The 21513-nt window shown below is 42.2% G+C and overlaps 1 long non-coding RNA gene across 1 annotated transcript in view; it reads right to left on the bottom strand.

Annotated features, from left to right (window-relative positions):
* Nucleotides 1-236: 236 nt before the first annotated feature.
* Nucleotides 237-21513, bottom strand: part of LOC143787333 (uncharacterized) — a 93879-nt gene continuing 72602 nt past the window's right edge. The window contains exon 3 of the long non-coding RNA XR_013218329.1: nt 237-592. This is a non-coding gene — a long non-coding RNA (uncharacterized LOC143787333). The remainder of the gene's footprint in view (nt 593-21513) is intronic.

Below are 21513 nucleotides of genomic sequence, written 5' to 3'. Positions count from 1 at the left end.
CCTTGCACTTTGTACATAGGCTTTACCAGTCAAGGAATCCCACTCCTTTAAAATGGAAAACAAATGTTTTATGAAGCCTTCCTCTACGTGTATTCCAGGGTATATTGCAGTCCCTTCTTCTAATTTTTGACAGTCTTTGCAATTAGTGCATAGGCTTTATGAGTCTAGGTGTTGCACTATCTAACAATTTAAACAGAATGTGTATGAGGATCTCCTCTATGTCTAATACAGGGTGTATCAGAGGTGTTTTCTTTGTTTTATTTTTTCTGTTTTTAATTTTGCCTAACATATCAGTCATTATATAGGAAAGAACATTTTTTTTCTGCAAAATACATTTTTTTTCAGGTTTATATGTTTTATTGTTAATCCATTAAAATGGAGTAATAATCTGAGAACATTGTTCCCAGCGGCGACATGGAAGTCAGAGATTCATCCAGACATCTTCTTCATGCTGTTCCCATTCCATATGAGCACTGTTTACATCCATTTCAGTTATTTTCCAGCCCCCTCCAATCCATCATGTAAGGGTCTTCCGGAAAAATGCTTCAGTATCCCATTAATTTTCATTAAATACAGTAAAGAATACGACACTCTAAAATCAAAGAAAAAATCTTGAATTTATTATGTATAATCCAGACAGTCAAGTACTGTGCATATACGTATATGTGATGTTTCAGTCAATCACACATTTTTCAAACATGCACAGGATGGCTGGAGTAAGAGGGGTGTGATGAAAAGCACAGCAGAAATGCGACAGCACCACTGTAAGTAAGGGGTGCTTTATATAGGGGGAACCTCAGTCATTTTTTTAGTCTGGTCATCAATATTATAACCAGTAATAGCTATGCAAACAGCTGTGAGCGGATAATAATAGCCTGAGAACCTTTATGGCTATTGGACCATTCCCAGAATATTAACATTAGAGCCCACTGCTTTCAGTTTTGCCTGCCCTGTTTGTCAAGAATAGAGGGAACCACACGTCTTTTTTTTATGGCGCAGGCACCGGATGGTGAATGCTCTGCTCATCGTGCACCTGCTCTCACTGCTATCAGCAAGAGCAGGCATAAGATGCTGAGAGTAGTGCTGTATAACAGTTTGGGAAATGCAGCGCTCTGACGTGCGGTAATGAACTTACCACCGATCAGAGCCGGAGTATCTCTCACTGTCGCACAGATGATAGGATGAGAAACACCTGATGTTAGGGCTGCCAAACACGAATAGTAGCACAGACTTCCTGGAGAAGTCTGTGTTTGGGGTCTGCGCACGGACACTAGATGTTCGGTACAGACTCCGAACTTTACCGCTCGGGTTTGCCCATCACTATTAAAGATTTTTTTCTTTGATTTTGGAATGCCACACTCTTCATTGTATACATTACGGGGTTAGATCCTGTCTATCCACCCTCTGGAATTTGGAGTGCTGTACTTAACTATACAATATACACAGCTCTGGCACAAATTAGGAGACCGCTGCAAAATGTTCAGTTTGTCTGATTTTTCTCTTTATAGGTATATTTTTGAGATAAATGTAAATTGTTCTTTTATTCTATAAACTTTTGACAACATGTCTCCGAATTTCCAAGCAATAAATTTTGTATTATTTTTCTGAAAAGGAGAAATGGTAAAATTAAAAAAAAAAAACCTCAGTGCTTTCAGATCTCAAATAATGCAAAGAAAACAAGCTCATAATCATTTAGAAACAACAATACTAATTTTTTCACTCAGGAAGAGTTCAGAAATCAATATTTTGTGGAATAACCATGATTGTTAATCACAGCTTTCATTCATCTTGGCATGCTTTCCATCAGGCTTTCACACTGCTTCAGGTACAAAAATGTAAGCAGTTCTTTGTTTGATGGCTTGTGACTATCCATCATCCTCTTGATTATATCCCAGAGGTTTTCAATGGGTTTCAGGTATGGAGATTGGGCTGCCCATGACAGGGTTTTGATGTGGTAACATAGTTATTAAGGTTGAAGGACGACTTTAAGTCCATCTAGTTCAACCCATAGCCTAACATAACATGCCCTAACATGTTGATCCAGAGGAAGGCAAAAAAAACCCATGTGGCAAATTGTAAGCTCCACTTTTGGGAAAAAAATTCCTTCCCGACTCCACATACGGCAATCAGATTAGTTCCCTGGATCAACGCCCTATCAAGGAATCTAGTGTATATACCCTGTAACATTATACTTTTCCAGAAAGGTATCCAGTCCCCTCTTAAATTTAATCATTACAACATCATACGGCAGAGAGTTCCATAGTCTCACTGCTCTTACAGTAAAGAATCCGCGTCTGTTATTATGCTTAAACCTTCTTTCCTCCAGACATAGAGGATGCCCCCTTGTCCCTGTCTCAGGCCTATGATTAAAAATATCATCAGAAAGGTCTTTTTACTGTCCCCTCCTATATTTATACATTAAAATAAGATTACCCCTTAGCCTTCGTTTTTCCAAACTAAATAGCCCCAAGTGTAATAACCTATCTTGGTATTGCAGACCCCCCAGTCCTCTAATAACCTTGGTCACTCTTCTCTGCACCCGCTCCAGTTCAGCTATGTCTTTCTTATACACGGAGACTAGAACTGTGCACAGTATTCTAAGTGTGGTCGAACTAGTGACTTGTATAGAGGTAAAATTATGTTCTCCTCATGAGCATCTATGCCTCTTTTAATACATCCCATTATTTTATTTGCCTTTGTAGCAGCTGCCAGATACTGGCCACTGAATATGAGTTTGTCATCCACCCATACACCCAGGTCTTTTTCAGTGACGGTTTTGCCCAGAGTTTTAGAATTAAGCATATAGTTATACATCTTATTACTTCTACCCAAGTGCATGACCTTACATTTATCCCCATTAAAGCTCATTTGCCATTTATCAGCCCTAGCATCTAGTTTACATAAATCATCCTGTAATATAAAATTGTCCTTCTCTGTACTGATTACCCTGCAGAGTTTAGTGTCATCTGCAAATATTGAAATTCTGCTCTGAATGCCCCCTACAAGGTCATTAATAAATATTTTAAAAAGAAGAGGGCCCAATACTGACCCCTGTGGTACCCCACTGCTAACCGCGACCCATTCCGAGTGTGCTCCATTAATAACCACCCTTTGTTTCCTATCCCTGAGCCAGCTCTCAACCCACTTACACATATTTTCCCCTATCCCCACTATTCTTATTTTATTTATCAACCTTTTGTGTGGCACCGTATCAAAAGCTTTTGAAAAGTTCATATACACTATGTCCACTGGGCTCCCTTGGTGGTCTCTTAATTTTTGCCAGAGCTGTGTGTATATATATATATACTTATATATATATATATATATATATATATATATATATATATATATATATATATATATATATGTGTGTGTGTGTTACAGTGAATGAAATAGTTATTTGATCACTTGCTGATTTTGTAAGTTTGACCACTGGCAGACACATGAACAGTCTATGATTTTAATAAGTCAGGCTCTAACCTCTACAACATGGGCAAGACCAAAGAGCTTTATAAGGATGTCATCAGGGACAAAATGATAGACCTGCACATAGCTGGAATGGCCTACAAAACCATAAGTAAGACACTGGGTGAGAAGGAGACAACTGTTGGTGCAATAGTAAGGAAATTGAAGGAATACAAAATGACTGTCAATCAACATAAATCTGGTGCACCATGCAAAATCTCACCTCGTGGGGTATCCTTGATCATGAGGAAAGTGAGAGACCAGCCTAAAACTACACAGGGGAATTTGTTGATTATCTCAAGGCAGTTGGTCCCACAGTCACCAAGAAAATGATTGCTAACACATTACGTCATAAAGGTTTAAAATCCTGCAGTGCCTGCAAGGTCCCCATGCTCAAGAAGGCACATGTGCAGGACCATCTGATGTTTGCCAATGAATTCTGTGAGTGATTGGGAGAAGGTGCTGTGGTCTTTGGCATTAACTCAACTCGCCGTGTTTGGAGGAAGAGAAATGTTGCCTATGACCAAAAGAACACAGTCCCCACCATCAAGCATGGAGGTGGAAACATTATATTTTGGGGGTGTTTCTCGGCTAAGGGTACAGGACTACTTCACCGCATCAATGGGAGAATGGATGGAGCCATGTACCATAAAATACTGAGTGACAATCTCCTTCCTTCTGCCAGGACATTGGGTCTTTCAGCAAGACAATGGCCCAAAACAAACTGCCAAGGCAACAAAGGAGTGGCTCAAAAAGAAGCACAGTATAGTTAAAAGAGACACACCAAGTACTCAAAGGACTATGCATTGAGTTTAAGAAGCAAATAATGTCTAGTGAAGGGTTTTAAAATGTATTAAAATCACCAATCATGAGGACAGGATCAGGACGTTGAAGTGAAATTTGATACACTATAAGTGTTACAAGTATACATGGCCCGTGGAGAGAAAGCCATAAAAAGGCTGTCCGACCTAAGACTATAAATCTACAGTCACTCTACGCAGTGCACGCTGTGAGTATTCTTCAGTGCTGGAGGCAACAGAGGCAGATTCATGACCAGAAGTATGTGACTTGCATATATGTTGTCACGTGCCGATTAAACATGCATAGCCTCGATCTTTGTAAATGTATTGACCAAAGCCAGACATGTCTAGTGAGAATAAAATGACTGCAGACCTACTGTATAGAGGATGGTCAGACAACCCCTTTAAACAAAACAAAGAGCAACAATCCCCAATAATTTTTCTCAGCGAGGATGAAGAAACCCTTCTACACCAGTTTCTAGCACTAATCATTAAACAATGTGCAGACGTAGACCTTAACCAAATAACTAGAAGTCCAAGAAGTCTATACCTTGAGGAAGGAAAATAAGGGAAAAACATTGTGCAGAGTTTCAGATCTCTTGTGGGAGCCTAATCATGTAGAGCCTAGTCATGGGAGCCTAGTCATGAAGGTAATAATAACAGCTGTAAAAGTAGAATTTAACATTACAATTACTATGTGCCTCAGTCATACCGCCCAAATTTTACAGAACAGAAAGATGGGAGAAATAAGCAATGAGCTTAGCATACCGCCCCAAATTCTAACCATGCCCTTAGGCACACTCTATAACCCACATTCATTTACTATTTATTTCTATTCTGGCAGTGGGAGATGTCAGAGGTCACAGGGTAACAGTGGACATTCAGGAAACCTACAGAACAGCAGGGCATAGACCCAAATCCAGGATTGTACCTCTGTATCTAGAATACTTGGGATCTGTGGATTCATTTTTTTCTTCATTCATTTATAGTTGAATTAACAATATTTTTTTCATTTTTATGTAAACTTAACAATATGGGTACTTGCTTTTTTGTGTTTAGTGCATTTTTTTTAGCATTTTTTATATGCTTTCCCCCTTATTTGATTACTTTTTTGTGCAGATTTGAAGCCGCATTTTAATGTGTTTTTTATAGTATGGAAAAGCTTTAATTCTGCACTTAAAATAGCAAATTGCATTTTTTACATACATTATTTCCAGGCTCCTCGTAGAAGTCCATAATGAATAAAGCATCATAACAGCACAGTTCAACAGTGTCTTTAGATGCAAAGTGGGCAGCAATTTTCATATAATCAAATCCAATTTGCTTGGACAGTTGAACACAACAGAATTCCTGCGCAAAAAAACTCAGCATTTATGTTGCATGTGAATACAACCTAAATGTGCAAGAAAAGTGGACATAGATATGTCCTGGCATAAGGAAATGTATGTCTGTGTACCATTACAATTTGTCGGTACTTTAGGAGAAACACTGTCACGACTCTTGGGTATTACTACTGCAGGGAAAGCTGTGCGCTACAGCAAAGGAGCTGAGAGCAGAGCAGCGGGGAACTCACAAGGTATCAAACAGGAAGTGAAAGGGAAGAAGGTGGTCGAGGGCGGCACCAGATGCCGGGGTGCAGATGAGACGATGTACACTGAAGAGTAGTTATACGTGCCAAGATCAAAACCAGGAGATAACGAGATAACGAAGGGGTGAGGCGGAGGAATAGTCAGAAAGGGAGCCAAAGGTCAGAAAACCAGCAGAACAAACAAGCAGAGTAATGCACGGAGCATAAAGCAAACAAATGCAAACCAAGCACATACTCAAGGAGACAAACACACATACTAAATGAAAGTATAGCTGACAGGGAATCCTTGCCTGGAGTGTGTATAAATACCCCTCCCAGATCCAAAGAGAGGCCAGCAATATTAACTCCTTTCTGACCTCGGACGGGATAGTACGTCCGAGGTCAGAAGCCCCGCTTTGATGCAGGCTCTGGCGATGAGCCCGCATCAAAGCTGGGACATGTCAGCTGTTTTGAACAGCTGACATGTGCCCATAATAGGTGCGGGCAGAATCGCGATATGCCCGCACCTATTAACTAGTTAAATGCCGCTGTCAAATGCAGACAGCGGCATTTAACTACCGCATCCGCCCGGGCGGCCGGAAATGATGGCATCGCCGACCCCCGTCACATGATCGGAGGTCGGCGATGCTGCAGAATAGTAACCATAGAGGTCCTTGAGACCTCTATGGTTACTGATCCCGGATAGTTGTGAGCGCCACTCTGTGGACGGCGCTCACAGCACACCTGATTTTCTGCTACATAGCAGCGAACAGCAGATCGCTGCTATGTAGCAGAGCCGATTGTGCTGTGCCTGCTTCTAGCCTCCCATGGAGGCTATTGAAGCATGGCAAAAGTAAAAAAAAAGTTAAAAAAAATGTGAACAAAATAAAAAAAATATAAAAGTTTAAATCACCCCCCTTTCGCCCCAATCAAAATAAATCAATTAAAAAAAATCAAACCTACACATATTTGGTATCACCGCATTCAGAATCGCCCGATCTATCAATAAAAAAAGCATTAACTTGATCACTAAACAGCATAGCGATAAAAAAATTTTAAACACCAGAATTACGTTTTTTTGGTCGCCACAACATTGCATTAAAATGCAATAACGGGCGATCAAAAAAACGTATCTGCACCAAAATGCTATCATTAAAAACATCAGCTTGGCACGCAAAAAATAAGCCCTCACCCGACCCCAGATCATGAAAAATGGAGACGCTACAAGTATCGGAAAATGGCGCAATTTTTTTTTTTTTTTAGCAAAGTTTGGAGTTTTTTTTCACCACTTAGGTAAAAAATAGCCTAGTGATGTTAGGTGTCTATGAACTCGTACTGACCTGGAGAATCATAATGGCAGGTCAGTTTTAGCATTTAGTGAACCTAGCAAAAAAGCCAAACAAAAAACAAGTGTGGGACTGCACTTTTTTTGCAATTTCACTGCACTTGGATTTTTTTCACGTTTTCTAGTAAACAACAAAACGACATTCTAAAACCAATGATGTTGTTCAAAAGTACAACTCGTCCCGCAAAAAATAAGCCCTCACATGGCCAAATTGACGGAAAAATATAAAAGTTATGGCTCTGGGAAGGAGGGGAGTGAAAAATGAATATGGAAAATCCCAAGGTCATGAAGGGGTTAACCCTGAGAGCAGGACATGAACCATGTCCTATATCAATGTTCCCCAACTCCAGTCCTCAAGAGCCACCAACAGGTCATGTTTTCAGGATTTCCTTAGTATTGCCCAGGTGATAATTGCATCATATTCACAGGCATTAATTCCATCACATGTGAAATACTAAGGAAATCCTGAAAACATGACCTGTTGGTGGTTCTTGAAGACTGGGGTTGGGGATCACTGTCCTACACCATGACAAAGACATTGTAGTAGAGAACATTCTCCCATGTTTACCAGTGCAGTCTGTGGCTCATTGTTTTTGATGCTGCTTCCAATAGTGCAGGTTTGGTGTTTGAATCCCGGGGAGATCATTCCTCCAGAAAAAAAGAAGACTTGTTTATTTCATAAAATGTAAATATGTAAAGAGCAGAGAGATGCCTCCCCATCACCCCCTGAGTCAGGAGAGGAGGAAGAATTATAAAACAGTGAAGACAACAGGAGACATCACACAGAATGAGTGGAAGTCGGAATGCAGCTTTAACCACCTCAGATGGCAAAACAACCTCTTCAAATTGGGACAGTCTTGGTGGATCCAGGTTAGTTGGAAACTACTTTATGCCTAAGCAGCCTCCCAGAGGGGGATGTCTTCGGACCACCTTAGAAGCAGACTCAATCTATGCCATTGCCTCTGCAGTGGAGGAAAAGCAGGATCTGTTATTTGTCACAAAGATTAAGCAATGACCTACAATTTGTTATGAAAACTCACTAATGACAATCAGCCAGAGATTTTGCATAAAATATAATTATGCTGGTTTTCCTACCAGATCTCTGCTAGTTCGTATTCTGTGGGAATTCCAAGTGGTGTAATATTTCTTTATTTTTCATAAATGCTTTACAGCAACCTCACTTCTAAAAGTCCACTGGGAGACCGACACATTTCACAAATGTTTTACATATCATCAATATAGTTTTATTGTTTTCTAGCTACTTACTAAAGAGCCATGTTTATGGCTTTGTAAAGGCGAGGTTGTACATGGCCACTCATTTTCCATTCAGTGTACACACTCTAATCCATATGGACATGGCGTACAATGTTCAGATAACTATTTTAAGGTATATTAGGCCAAAAGAGGTGGATAGTCAGCTGTGTATAGCTCTGCAGTAAAATGGTGCCATTATGGTATTTACTACTCTGCTGTTGAGTAAGCCTGAAACTGTCCTAGATCTCGGTAAAATTTGTGATCTTAGCTTTCAAGTCTTGCGTTTTCTTAATTATTTATAAATTAATATTATCCATCCGTGAGGAACATACACATTTTATTGATATTCACTCCTAAAGACAGAAGGCTAAGACGCAACATTACTGCTACATTGAATGATCCCCAAGTGCCATCACTTTCTTAGTGGTGGAGAGTTATTTTGTTGCATGGTTCAGTTTAATGTGTGAAAGAAGTAAGCAGAGCTGCTCCCCCCTCACTCACAGCACGCCGTCACTGAATCTCCTTTCTTTCATGGCAAAATAACCCTCTGGAACATCAGAGCCATGGAAATGAATCACCGTTCTACCAGGAATTTGCACAGTGTTCGGCTCTGGAAGGTAACCTTGACTTCAAAGCGAAGCTTGGTCTGAGCCATCCCGCGCTGGCAGAATCTGCCGCCGCCAAGATGAGGTTACTTTTGTCTTCGGAAGAAAGTCCCTTACTATTGATTCTTAGGTTCCTTTGAACAAACTTCTAAAAAAAGTGAAGTTTCTTTTTCCGAAAATAATGCAGTTACTTTGAAATTCATGAGGACAAAGTTTCCTTGTGAGAATAAATATCGTATGTGTAACATAATAGATCCTATTGAGATAAAGGAATAAAGAATTGACAGAAAACTAGATAATATATAAATATATAGATAGAGAGATAAACTTAAAGAAATATTAATAGTGATGGATCAACACGTACAGTTACAATCAAAATTATTTAACCCCATAGTATATTAGCAAAATGTTCAATGTAAATCAATGTAAAAACTTCAGCACAACTGGAGTCCATTGTCCAAGAAGAATGTACTAAAACATTTCAATAATGCCTCCATAAGCTGATGTCTGGCAATACATCATTTTTACAGCATGCTGTAAGGTTAATAATGCTCTGCAAACTAAAGATGCTTGCCATGAGAGGTTGGAAAATTCTAAGATTGCAGTCATCATTAAAGGTTCCTATATGTTAAAATTGTAGAAATGACTTGATCTATTAGTTCAACTGAGCTACTTAAATTGTTTTTGTTTGGTCTATTGCAAACAGTAGACAGTTTGCACATTTTATTAATAAACCTAATTTACAATTGAGGTTTAATAATTTTGATTGCAACTGTAGGTACATGGATAATTGATATTAAATATGAGTTAATCTTTTGACATTGGAATTTGCCAGCTTTCATCAATGTTGCCCAAAAAACTGATTCACAGCAAATCAATTCACAACAAATATTGTAAAGCTTCTACTTGCCTGGAATAGTCATTTGGAACACTCTGAAGTCTCCTATTGAACTCCTTTCCAAACTTTAAGACCTTTTTTCCATAGGGACATAACTGTACATCCTAAAGTGTAGGTGAAGAAGATAAGCTCCCTCCACATGCAGCTGGTGCCAGCTATATTATATAGCTAGCATCTGTCTCTTACATGTATCTGTTATAGTTCCAACCACTATCAATCTTTGACAGCAGCATTTAAATGACATCACAGCTGGTGCATGGGCGCCGAATCCCATCGTCAACATGTGATGCGATTGTGGTGCGCCGATAGGTTACTATAACAGCTGGGAATGACATCAATAATGCCACAGTTGTGTCCAAACTTACAAATGCAGTATCCTATTTAAAGTACTTTAATAGACAACATGCATCCATCATCAGCTGCCATGGGCAGATTTCAAAGACTCCCAATCTGTAGTTTGGCTGCTGCATGATACAAATAGTCACTGCGATATGCTGTTTGTACAGAAGCTGCATTATTTGCAGCATTAAATTTCAACTTCAAGTGGGCAAAATTCCTTAAAGGGAATCTGTTACCCCCGGGATGCATATAACTTTTTAATATGGACATATAGGAAATAGAAATGATACACTAGCCTTACCTGTATGCTTCATATTAATGGTCTTGTTGTGTAGAAATTTTATATTCTGCCTTTATGTTAATGATTTTTTCCAGGCTCTGGTGCATAGTGTGCCTGGAAGAAGTCCCTGCCTCCTGTCTTCATTGTAATACTACTCCCTCCCATTAACATCAGTTACAGCCCCAAATCCTGCGCCTGAACACTACACACCCTCAGAAATGCATACCTCATCCTCCCTTCGATGGGGATTTCAGGGATCTTCTGCACAGGCGTTTGCAATTTCCACTCCAGTGAAGTTCAGTGTGCGCATCGATAGGGTGCTCTTCCAACTTCTTCCCTGCATAGTCATCACTATGTACACATAGTTCCTAGCGATGACTGTGCAGGGAGGAAGTGGGGAGAGCATCTTATTGGTGCGCACATAAGAGGTGACAGTGACTGCCTGTGCAGAAGATCCCTGAATGCAGCACCCTTAGAAGAGAGGAGGAGGAATGCATTTCTGAGGGAGTGCATGGTGCAAGCGAAGGATTATGGGGCCATAACTGACATGCATGGGAGTGGGACAGTATTGTAAATAGGAGAGGAGGCAGGGATTTCTTCCAGGCACCACACACCATGGAGCTTGAAAGAAATCATTAACAAAGACAGAATATAAAATTTCTCCACAACAAGGCCATTAATTTGAGGCATACAGTCAGGACTAGTGTAATGTTTTTATTACCAGTATGCTCATATAAATAGGTCATATATGTCAAGGGGGGTAAAAGATTCCCTTTAAGAAATTATGTTCAATTAAATTCAGGACATTTACTATGCAACCAGTATAAGTACATTTATCCAAACGTACAGCTTGTCATGAGCGACATGGTTAAGTCCAGCGGACGACACAACATATATCAACAACGGGAAGGAATGAGAAGGTGTAAAGTCCTAACTGTAAGGAACAAGGGATGGGGCACTTCTTGAACTCCAACCTGTGCCCAAATCTCCCCTAAAGCCCTAAGCGGGTCCTTCCCCCCGTCACGGGCCTAGTCCCTGATTGTCACTTCACTATTCCCTGGCTAGTGCACTGGCTGTCAAGGATGCTAGCCTCACCACTGCAGATGGTGAACAACAAAGGGAGAGGGACAACAACGTGACAGAGAGAAAAAATAGTACTTAACACTGTCCCTGCTGTAAAGCACCACATAGCGGAGGATTAGTCACCAGGACTACAAACTCCACGAAAACAGCAGATTCACCACTGAAACCAGAGAGCTCTATACTCCAGGCTAGTCAACATATATTACTCTATCATCGACAGTCAGCTGATGGGTCATGTGACTTTTTAAAGAATGGTGGAAGTGGTCACTTCCCACATCAGTTGATTAGCAATAAAGCAGCTGGGAGCAAGGAAACTGACATTAACCCTTACAGGCCTGAAAAAGAAGATACATTTAAATTACAGAGGAACTAGAGATGCCACAAATTCAAACATGATTTGTGATAGTACCCCCTTTCAACGAGGGGCCTCTGGAACCTCAGCACCGTACTTCACCAGAAATGACATCTCAACCCACTAGGATTCACCTCTGCAGTGACCTGATCGTCAAGATAACCACAAATGCAGCCTGATGGAGATGGCAATAGCATAGGCTCCGGAGGGGCAACATATTTCCAGAGCACTGACCTGTAGAAAACGTTATGTATCTGCATTACTGGAGGAGCAGAGTCAATTGATCAAACAGTAATGGGTCTTGACAGCATCCTACCGATCAGACCATGGGTCTGAACAAAGCGAGAATCCACCAAATTGACTCCAGCTCCATTATCCACAAGAGCCGGTATAGTGTCAGTTTCCCAACCAACCACCACTTCAGCCGGAATTGTACACTGAGATGTGAAGGAGGAAGAAATGTACACATTCTGGTCATCTCCCTTCACATGACCAGGGGAATGCGACTTTTGTGATGGAGTACATACTTTGGTGTAAACTGGGCAGACATTGATGTAATGATAAGTCAGACTACAGAAAAAACATGCCCCCCTCCCATGGAGAACTGCAGATAACCTAGTTTGAGAGGAGGCTCCTCCAACCTGCATGGGTTCGCCCACCTGCACCAGTGTGTCCTCCTTCTTAGAAAGAACAACAGGGGGTAGATTTGATGTACGTCTCTCAGTGAGATGTCTATCCACCCATATTGCAAGGGCCATGGCGGCCTCCAAGGAGTAGCGTATTGCACCAGAGTATCCTGAAGCCTAGCTGACAGACCCTGACAGAAATGGCTCCTAAGAGCAAGGTCATTCCTCTGCTTGTCAGTGGCCCATCTTCGAAACCCTGAGCAGTACTCATCAGCCAGCCAGCCCCCTGCTTGATTTTACAGAATCTAGACTCAGCCAGAGAGACACCATCAGGGTCCCCAAACATCTGCGCCAATGCCATGAAAAACATGCCCACCAACCGCAAAGATGGTGAATTGGTCTGCAGAGAGAAGGCCCAGGATTAGGGATCACCCTAGAGAAGGAAGACTATAATTCCCACATGCTGTTCCTCACTACCTGAAGAACAAGGGTGAAGCCTGAAATAAAATTTGCAGTCTTCTTTGAAGACCATAAATTTATCTATCCCTCCAGGAAATCTGTCACGGAGAGATATTTTTGGTTCTGGTTGAGCCAGGACTTGAGTCGCAACCAAGAACCTCGTCACCTGCTGAAACAGCAGCACCACCTGAGTCCACAACTAGGTAACCTCCTCCGTGAGGGTCTGGATCAGGCTAGGAAAAGCCTCAGCCTGAGCCATGGGTTCACTGGAAAAAAATACGGGTCGGTGATAATGTCACGAGTGCAACCAGAGATGCCACAAATCCAAAAATTAATTGTGACACAGCTACAATGTACTGGGCATTATTAATTATGACATTGCACAGTTGCAGTTGAAGGTAGCCATCCAGCATGAGATTTACTGCTTGAGAAGAGGACCCACTCATCTGTTGCATGGCTTTTGTTGCCCATGCTCATAAATTGTAAAACAGATTGGTAGTGCTTAACCTTACAGAAACCATAGCCAGCAGCATAACCAGACCCAGAATTTAGTCATGGAGACTTCACCCACCTCTTTGTTGCAGTGATGAATTGCCAAAGCTCAAAATATTAAATTATTATGCCATGAAAGATATATTCTGTTACTGTCCATAGCTGATACTGCATGTGCCTATGATGCAGTGCACTTTTGAGTTGAACGCCTGCACTTTAGATCTAAGAGCTGGCACCCATTTGTGTGAGAAATGATGGTGCCTGGATATCTTCCATTAACGATGAATGCACACCATTATTTCTCGAAAGACAGTCTATTTAATATACGGCAGTAAATTCACTACCACCAACTTAACCAAGTGGTAATTGAATTAGCACACTCTCTGAATATTGGGAGCATACAGTTGTCTCCACACCACACAATCAGGGATGGATATCTGAAAGTGCTACAGAGGAGAAGGAGGAGTACGACATGTTAAAGTTGGAGAGGATAATGAGGATGATGATGATGATGATGACGATGTTGTTGATGATAATAATGAAACTGACCAGATAATAATTGGGAATACAGCCTGATTGTCAGAAAGACAATAAAGAGGAGAAGGTGTAGGAGAATAGTTTCACCCTAACTTATATTGATAGCCAACTTGCTATTATCAAATAATCAGGGGATAGTGCTTAATGTGCTGATGGAGAGCCTTAGTTCCCAGTCTATTTATGGCAGAGGAAGAGGAGGAATGTGCAGAATTGACATAAAGTGATGGTGTCACTGTCAGAGATAATAGCATCCTGCTGTGGCTGAAGACAAGTGATATGCCATATATTTATTTACTTTGCCCACTTCCTACCCACTAATATATTGTACTTGCTAGAGTTAAAGGAGGCAAATTATAACTTGTATTTGGTAGTGCTGCTGCCCTAATAGCTGCTGCTCGTATTGTTGTGGGAGCTGATGTTTGTTGCTCCACTTTCCTATTCTTTCCTTTTCATGGTATGGAATTTTTGTTTATTTTTACCATACTACATACATTGTAATTGCCACTTTTTCTTTTTACCAAGAAATGCTAAGTAGGTAGGTCCAAAATGTCAGAAATTGCAATAGACAGCTCTACTAGTGTAACATACAGGTACATCTCACAAAATTAGAATATCATCAAAAAGTTAATTTATTTCAGTTCTTCAATACAAAAAGTTAAACTCATATATTAGATAAAGTCATTACAAATAGAGTGATGCATTTTGATTGTTTATTTCTGTTAATATTGATGATTATGGCTTACAGCCAATGAAAATCCAAATGTCATTATCTCAGCAAATCAGAATACTTTATAACTAGTGTTGAGCGATACCGTCCGATACTTGAAAGTATCGGTATCGGAAAGTATCGGCCGATACCGGCAAAGTATCGGATCCAATCCGATACCCGATACCAATACAAGTCAATGGGACTCAAGTATCGGACGGTATCCCTGATGGTTCCCAGGGTCTGAAGGAGAGGAAACTCTCCTTCAGGCCCTGGGATCCATATTAATGTGTAAAAGAAAGAATTAAAATAAAAAATATTGCTATACTCACCTCTCCGAGGGAACCGGCAGCGTTGTTTGCTTAAAATTCGCGCGTTTCCTTCCTTACGTGAAGTCCCGGCTTGTGATTGGTCGCGTCGCCCATGTGGCCGCGACGCGACCAATCACAGCAAGCCGTGACGTAATTTTAGGTCCTTCAGGATTTTAAAATTACGTTCCGGCGCTGTGATTGGTCGCGTCGCGGTCACATGGGCGACGCGACCAATCACAAGCCGTGACGTCACGGGAGGCTGGACACGCACGCATTTTAAAATGCGCGCTTGTCCTGCCTCCCGTGACGTCACGGCTTGTGATTGGTCGCGTCGCCCATGTGGCCGCGACGCGACCAATCACAGCAAGCCGTAACGTAATTTTAGGTCCTTCAGGATTTTAAAATTACGTTCCGGCGTTGTGATTGGTCGCGTCGCGGTCACATGGGCGACGCGACCAATCACAAGCCGTGACGTCACGGGAGGCAGGACAAGCGCGCATTTTAAAATGCGCGCGTGTCCAGCCTCCCGTGACATCACGGCTTGTGATTGGTCGCGTCGCCCATGTGACCACGACGCGACCAATCACAACGCCGGAACGTAATTTTAAAATCCTGAAGGACCTGAAATTACGTCACGGCTTGCTGTGATTGGTCGCGTCGCGGCCACATGGGCGGCACGCGACCAATCACAAGCCGGGACTTCACGTAAGGAAGGAAACGCGCGAATTTTAAGCAAACAACGCTGCCGGTTCCCTCGGTAAGGTGCAGGCTGCGTCGGAGAGGTGAGTATAGCAATATTTTTTATTTTAATTCTTTATTTTACACATTAATGTTGTTTCGATACGATACCCGATACCACAAAAATATCGGATCTCGGTATCGGAAATCCGATACAGCAAATATCGGCCGATACCCGATACTTGCGGTATCGGAATGCTCAACACTATTTATAACACCAGCATGAGAAAATGATTTTAACATCTGAAATGTATGTTCAAAGAATGCACTCAATACTTGGTCAGGGCTCCTTTTGCATCAGTTACTGAATCAATGTGGCATGGAGGCGATCAGCCTGTGGCACTGCTGAGGTGTAATGGAAGCCCAGGTTGCTTTGATAGCAGCCTTCAGCTCGTCTGCATTGTTGGGTCTGGTGTCTCTCATCTTCCTCTTGACAAGTTAAGAGGAAGGTTAAGGTTAGGCGAGTTTGCTGGCCAATCAAGCACAGTGATACTGTTGTTTTTAAACCAGGTATTGTGTTGTGAATTTGGTTTTTGGGCTCCCCCGGTGGTCGCTGGTGGTACTGGACTTGTGTGCTTCACTTTCTCTGTTCACCTGTTTCCATCAGGATGTGGGAGTATCCTATTTAGCCTTGCTGCTCAGTTATTCTAGTGCCGGCCATCAATGTAACCAGAGCCTTTCTGTTGCATGTTCCTGCTTCTAGACTACTATCAGCTAAGTTGGACTCTTAGTCCTAAGTTTGTTTGCATTTTTGTTCCAGTTCACAGTTATGTTATGTTTCTGTAGCTGGAAGCTCTTGTGGGCCGAAATTACCACTCCGGTGTCATGAGTTGACACATGAGTCTTAAAGTAATTTCTGGATGGTATTTTAATAGGGTTTTCAGCTGACCGTGAAGTTCCCTATTGTATCTTCTTACTATCTAGTAAGCGGACCTCGCTTTGCTGAACCTACCTTCATACTGCGTATGTCTTTTCCTCTGAACTCACCGTCAATATATGTGGGGGGCTTCTGTCTCCTTTTTGGGGGAATTTCCCTAGAGGTAAGCCAGGTCTGTTTTTTCCTCTATTAGGGTTAGTTAGTTCTCCGGCTGGCGCTGGGCGTCTAGGGATAAAACGTAGGTACGTCACCCGGCCACTGTTAGTTGTGTGGTAGGTTTAGCTCACGGTCAGCTCGAGATTCCATCACCCAAGAGCTAGTCTGTTATTTAAGTTCTCTGACGTTCCCTTGCCATTGGGAACCATGACAGTATGGCCGGCCAAGGGTTAAAACCGTTGGCAGAAGAAAGGAGAGAAAAAGAAGTCTGCAGATTTTATTTTTTTTTTCTTCTGAGCTTGCTCTATAGTTTACTCAGTTGCATTTCTGCTCTAATTGCAGCCTTTGCCTCTCTCTCTCCTTCTAATCCTAGAATGGCTCTGATCTCACCTGATTAAAATGGATCCTCAGAGTTTGGCTACAGGTTTGAATAATCTTGCTACGAAGGTTCAAGATTTACAGGATTTTGTTATTCATGCTCCTATATCTGAACCTAGAATTCCTATACCAGAATTTTTCTCCGGGGATAGATCTCGTTTCCTGAATTTCAAATATAATTGTAGATTATTTCTTTCCCTGAGATCTCGCTTCGCTGGAGATCCCGCACAGCAGGTTAGGATAGTAATTTCCTTGCTGCGGGGTGACCCTCAAGACTGGGCATTTGCATTGGCACCCGGGGATCCTGCGTTGCTCAATGTGGATGCGTTTTTTCTGGCTTTGGGGTTGCTTTATGAGGAACCTAATTTAGAGATTCAGGCTGAAAAAACCTTGATGGCCCTATCTCAAGGGCAAGATGAAGCTGAAATATACTGCCAAAAATTTCGTAAATGGTCTGTGCTTACTCAGTGGAATGAGTGCGCCCTGGCGGCGAATTTCAGAGAGGGTCTCTCTGATGCCATTAAAGATGTTATGGTGGGGTTCCCTGCACCTACAGGTCTGAATGAGTCCATGACAATGGCTATTCAGATTGATCGGCGTTTGCGGGAGCGCAAACCTGTGCACCATTTGGCGGTGTCTTCTGAGAAGGCTCCAGAAAATATGCAATGTGATAGAATTCTGTCCAGAAGCGAACGGCAGAATTTTAGGCGAAAAAATGGGTTGTGCTTCTATTGTGGTGATTCAACTCATGTTATATCAGCATGCTCTAAACGTACAAAAAAGGTTGATAAGTCTATTTCAATTGGCACTTTACAGTCTAAGTTTATTTTGTCTGTGACCTTGATTTTTTCATTATCGTCAATTACCGCGGATGCCTATGTCGACTCTGGCGCCGCTTTGAGTCTCATGGATTGGTCCTTTGCCAGGCGCTGTGGGTTTGATCTAGAGCCTCTGGAAGTTCCTATACCTCTGAAGGGTATTGACTCTACACCATTGGCTAGTAATAAACCACAATACTGGACACAAGTGACTATGCGTATGAATCCAGACCATCAGGAGACGATTCGCTTCCTTGTGTTGTACAATCTACATGATGTTTTGGTGCTAGGATTGCCATGGTTACAATCTCATAACCCAGCTCTTGACTGGAAAGCAATGTCTGTGTTAAGCTGGGGATGTCAGGGGGCTCATGGGGACGTACCTTTGGTTTCCATTTCGTCATCTATTCCCTCTGAGATTCCGGAATTTTTATCTGATTATCGTGATGTTTTTGAGGAGCCTAAGCTTGGTTCACTACCTCCTCACAGAGATTGCCATTGTACCATAGATCTGATTCCGGGCAGTAAATTTCCAAAGGGTCGTTTATTTAATCTATCTGTACCTGAACATGCTGCGATGCGAGAATATATTAAGGAGTCCTGTCATGATCTCAATGGCAAGAGAACATAGCATCAGCATATATAGGAACTAGCTCTTGGAAGATGGGAACTGAGCTGACCATGAACTAAACCTAACACACAACTAGCAGTGGCCGGGTAGCATGCCTACGTTGATTCTAGATGCCCAGCACCAGCCGGAGGACTAAATAATGCTAGCAGAGGGAAATATTAGTCCTAGCTCACCTCTAGAGAAATACCCCGAAAGGAGACAGAGGCCCCCCACATGTATTGGCGGTGAATCAAGATGAAATAACAAACGTAGTATGAAAATAGGTTTAGCAAATTTGAGGTCCACTTACTACATAGCAGAAGACAGAAAGGGCACTTTCATGGTCAGCTGAAAACCCTATCAAAACACCATCCAGAAATTACTTTAAAACTCTGACATTAACTCATAACACCAGAGTGGCAATTCCTGTTCACAAGAGCTTTCCAGACACAGTAACGAAACTACAGCTGTGAACTGGAACAAAAATGCAAAACAAACATGGACAAGAGTCCAACTTATCTAGTAGTTGTCTAGGAGCAGGAACAAGCACAGAGAGGCTTCTGATAACATTGTTGACCGGCAAGCAACTAACAGAGCAGCAAGGTTATATAGCGACTCCCACATCTTGATGGGAACAGGTGAACAGAGAAGATGAAAACACCAGTTCAATTCCACCAGTAGCCACCGGGGGAGCCCAGAATCCAAATTCACAACAGTACCCCCCCCTCAAGGAGGGGGCACCGAACCCTCACCAGAACCACCAGGGCGATCAGGATGGGTCCTATGAAAGGCACGAACCAGATCAGAGGCATGAACATCAGATGCATTCACCCAAGAATTATCCTCCTGGCCGTATCCCTTCCACTTGACCAGATACTGGAGTCTCCGTCTGGAAACACGAGAGTCTAAGATTTTCTCCACAACGTCAGGGGACCAATCAGCAACATCAGCACCCTTCATAGTCAAATCGGTCAATGGCTTAGCAATATCCGAAAAACCAGCAATAAATCGACGATAAAAGTTAGCAAAGCCCAAAAATTTCTGAAGACTCTTAAGGGAAGAGGGCTGCGTCCAATCACAAATAGCTTGAACCTTGACAGGATCCATTTCAATGGAAGAGGGAGAAAAAATATATCCCAAAAAGGAAATCCTCTGTACCCCAAAAACACACTTAGAACCCTTCACACACAAAGAATTAGACCGCAAAACCTGGAAAACCCTCCTGACTTGCTGGACATGAGAGTCCCAGTCATCCGAAAAAATTAGAATATCATCCAGATACACAATCATAAATTTATCCAAATAATCGCGAAAAATATCATGCATAAAGGACTGGAAAACTGACGGAGCATTAGAAAGACCAAAAGGCATCACTAAATACTCAAAGTGGCCCTCGGGCGTATTAAATGCGGTTTTCCACTCATCCCCCTGCCTGATTCGCACCAAATTATACGCCCCACGAAGGTCAATCTTAGAGAACCACTTGGCCCCCTTTATGCGAGCAAACAAATCAGTCAGCAACGGCAATGGGTATTGATATTTTACAGTGATTTTATTCAAAAGCCGATAATCGATACATGGTCTCAAAGAGCCGTCTTTTTTTGACACAAAGAAAAAACCGGCTCCTAAGGGAGATGACGATGGACGAATATGTCCCTTTTCCAAGGACTCCTTTATATATTCTCGCATAGCAGCATGTTCAGGCACAGACAGATTAAATAAACGACCCTTTGGGTATTTACTACCCGGGATTAAATCTATGGCACAATCGCACTCTCGGTGCGGAGGTAATGAACCAAGCTTGGATTCTTCAAAGACGTCACGATAGTCAGACAGGAACTCAGGAATTTCAGAGGGAATAGATGATGAAATGGAAACCACAGGTACATCCCCATGAGCCCCCTTACATCCCCAGCTCAACACAGACATAGCTTTCCAGTCGAGGACTGGGTTGTGAGATTGCAGCCAAGGCAATCCCAGCACCAAATCATCATGTAGATTATGCAGCACCAGAAAGCGAATAATCTCCTGGTGATCCGGATTAATACGCATAGTTACTTGTGTCCAGTATTGTGGTTTATTATTAGCCAATGGGGTGGAGTCAATCCCCTTCAGAGGAATAAGAGTCTCCAAAGGCTCTAAATCATACCCACAGCGTTTGGCAAAGGACCAATCCATAAGACTCAAAGCGGCGCCAGAGTCGACATAGGCGTCCGTGGTAATAGATGACAAAGAGCAAATCAGGGTCACAGATAGAATAAACTTAGACGGTAAGGTGCAAATGGAAACAGATTTATCAAGCTTTTTAGTGCGCTTAGAGCATGCTGATATAACATGAGTAGAATCACCACAATAGAAACACAACCCATTTTTCCGTCTAAAATTCTGCCGCTCGCTTCGGGACAGAATTCTATCACACTGCATACTCTCTGGCGACTTCTCAGTGGACACCGCCAGATGGTGCACTGGTTTGCGCTCCCGCAAACGCCTATCGATCTGAATAGCCATTGTCATGGACTCATTCAGACCCGCAGGCACAGGGAACCCCACCATAACATCCTTAATGGCATCAGAGAGACCCTCTCTGAAAGTCGCCGCCAGGGCGCACTCATTCCACTGAGTAAGCACAGACCATTTACGGAATCTTTGACAGTAAATTTCCGCTTCATCTTGCCCCTGAGATAGGGACATCAAAGTTTTTTCTGCCTGAAGCTCCAAATGAGGTTCGTCATAAAGCAACCCCAAGGCCAGAAAAAACGCATCCACATTGAGCAACGCAGGATCCCCTGGTGTCAATGAAAAAGCCCAGTCTTGAGG

Source organism: Ranitomeya variabilis, chromosome 8, assembly GCF_051348905.1.
Source record: "Ranitomeya variabilis isolate aRanVar5 chromosome 8, aRanVar5.hap1, whole genome shotgun sequence".
Lineage (NCBI taxonomy): Eukaryota > Metazoa > Chordata > Amphibia > Anura > Dendrobatidae > Ranitomeya > Ranitomeya variabilis.
Note: the sequence above shows the minus strand (reverse complement) of the source record. Positions and strands in the feature narration are given on the sequence as shown.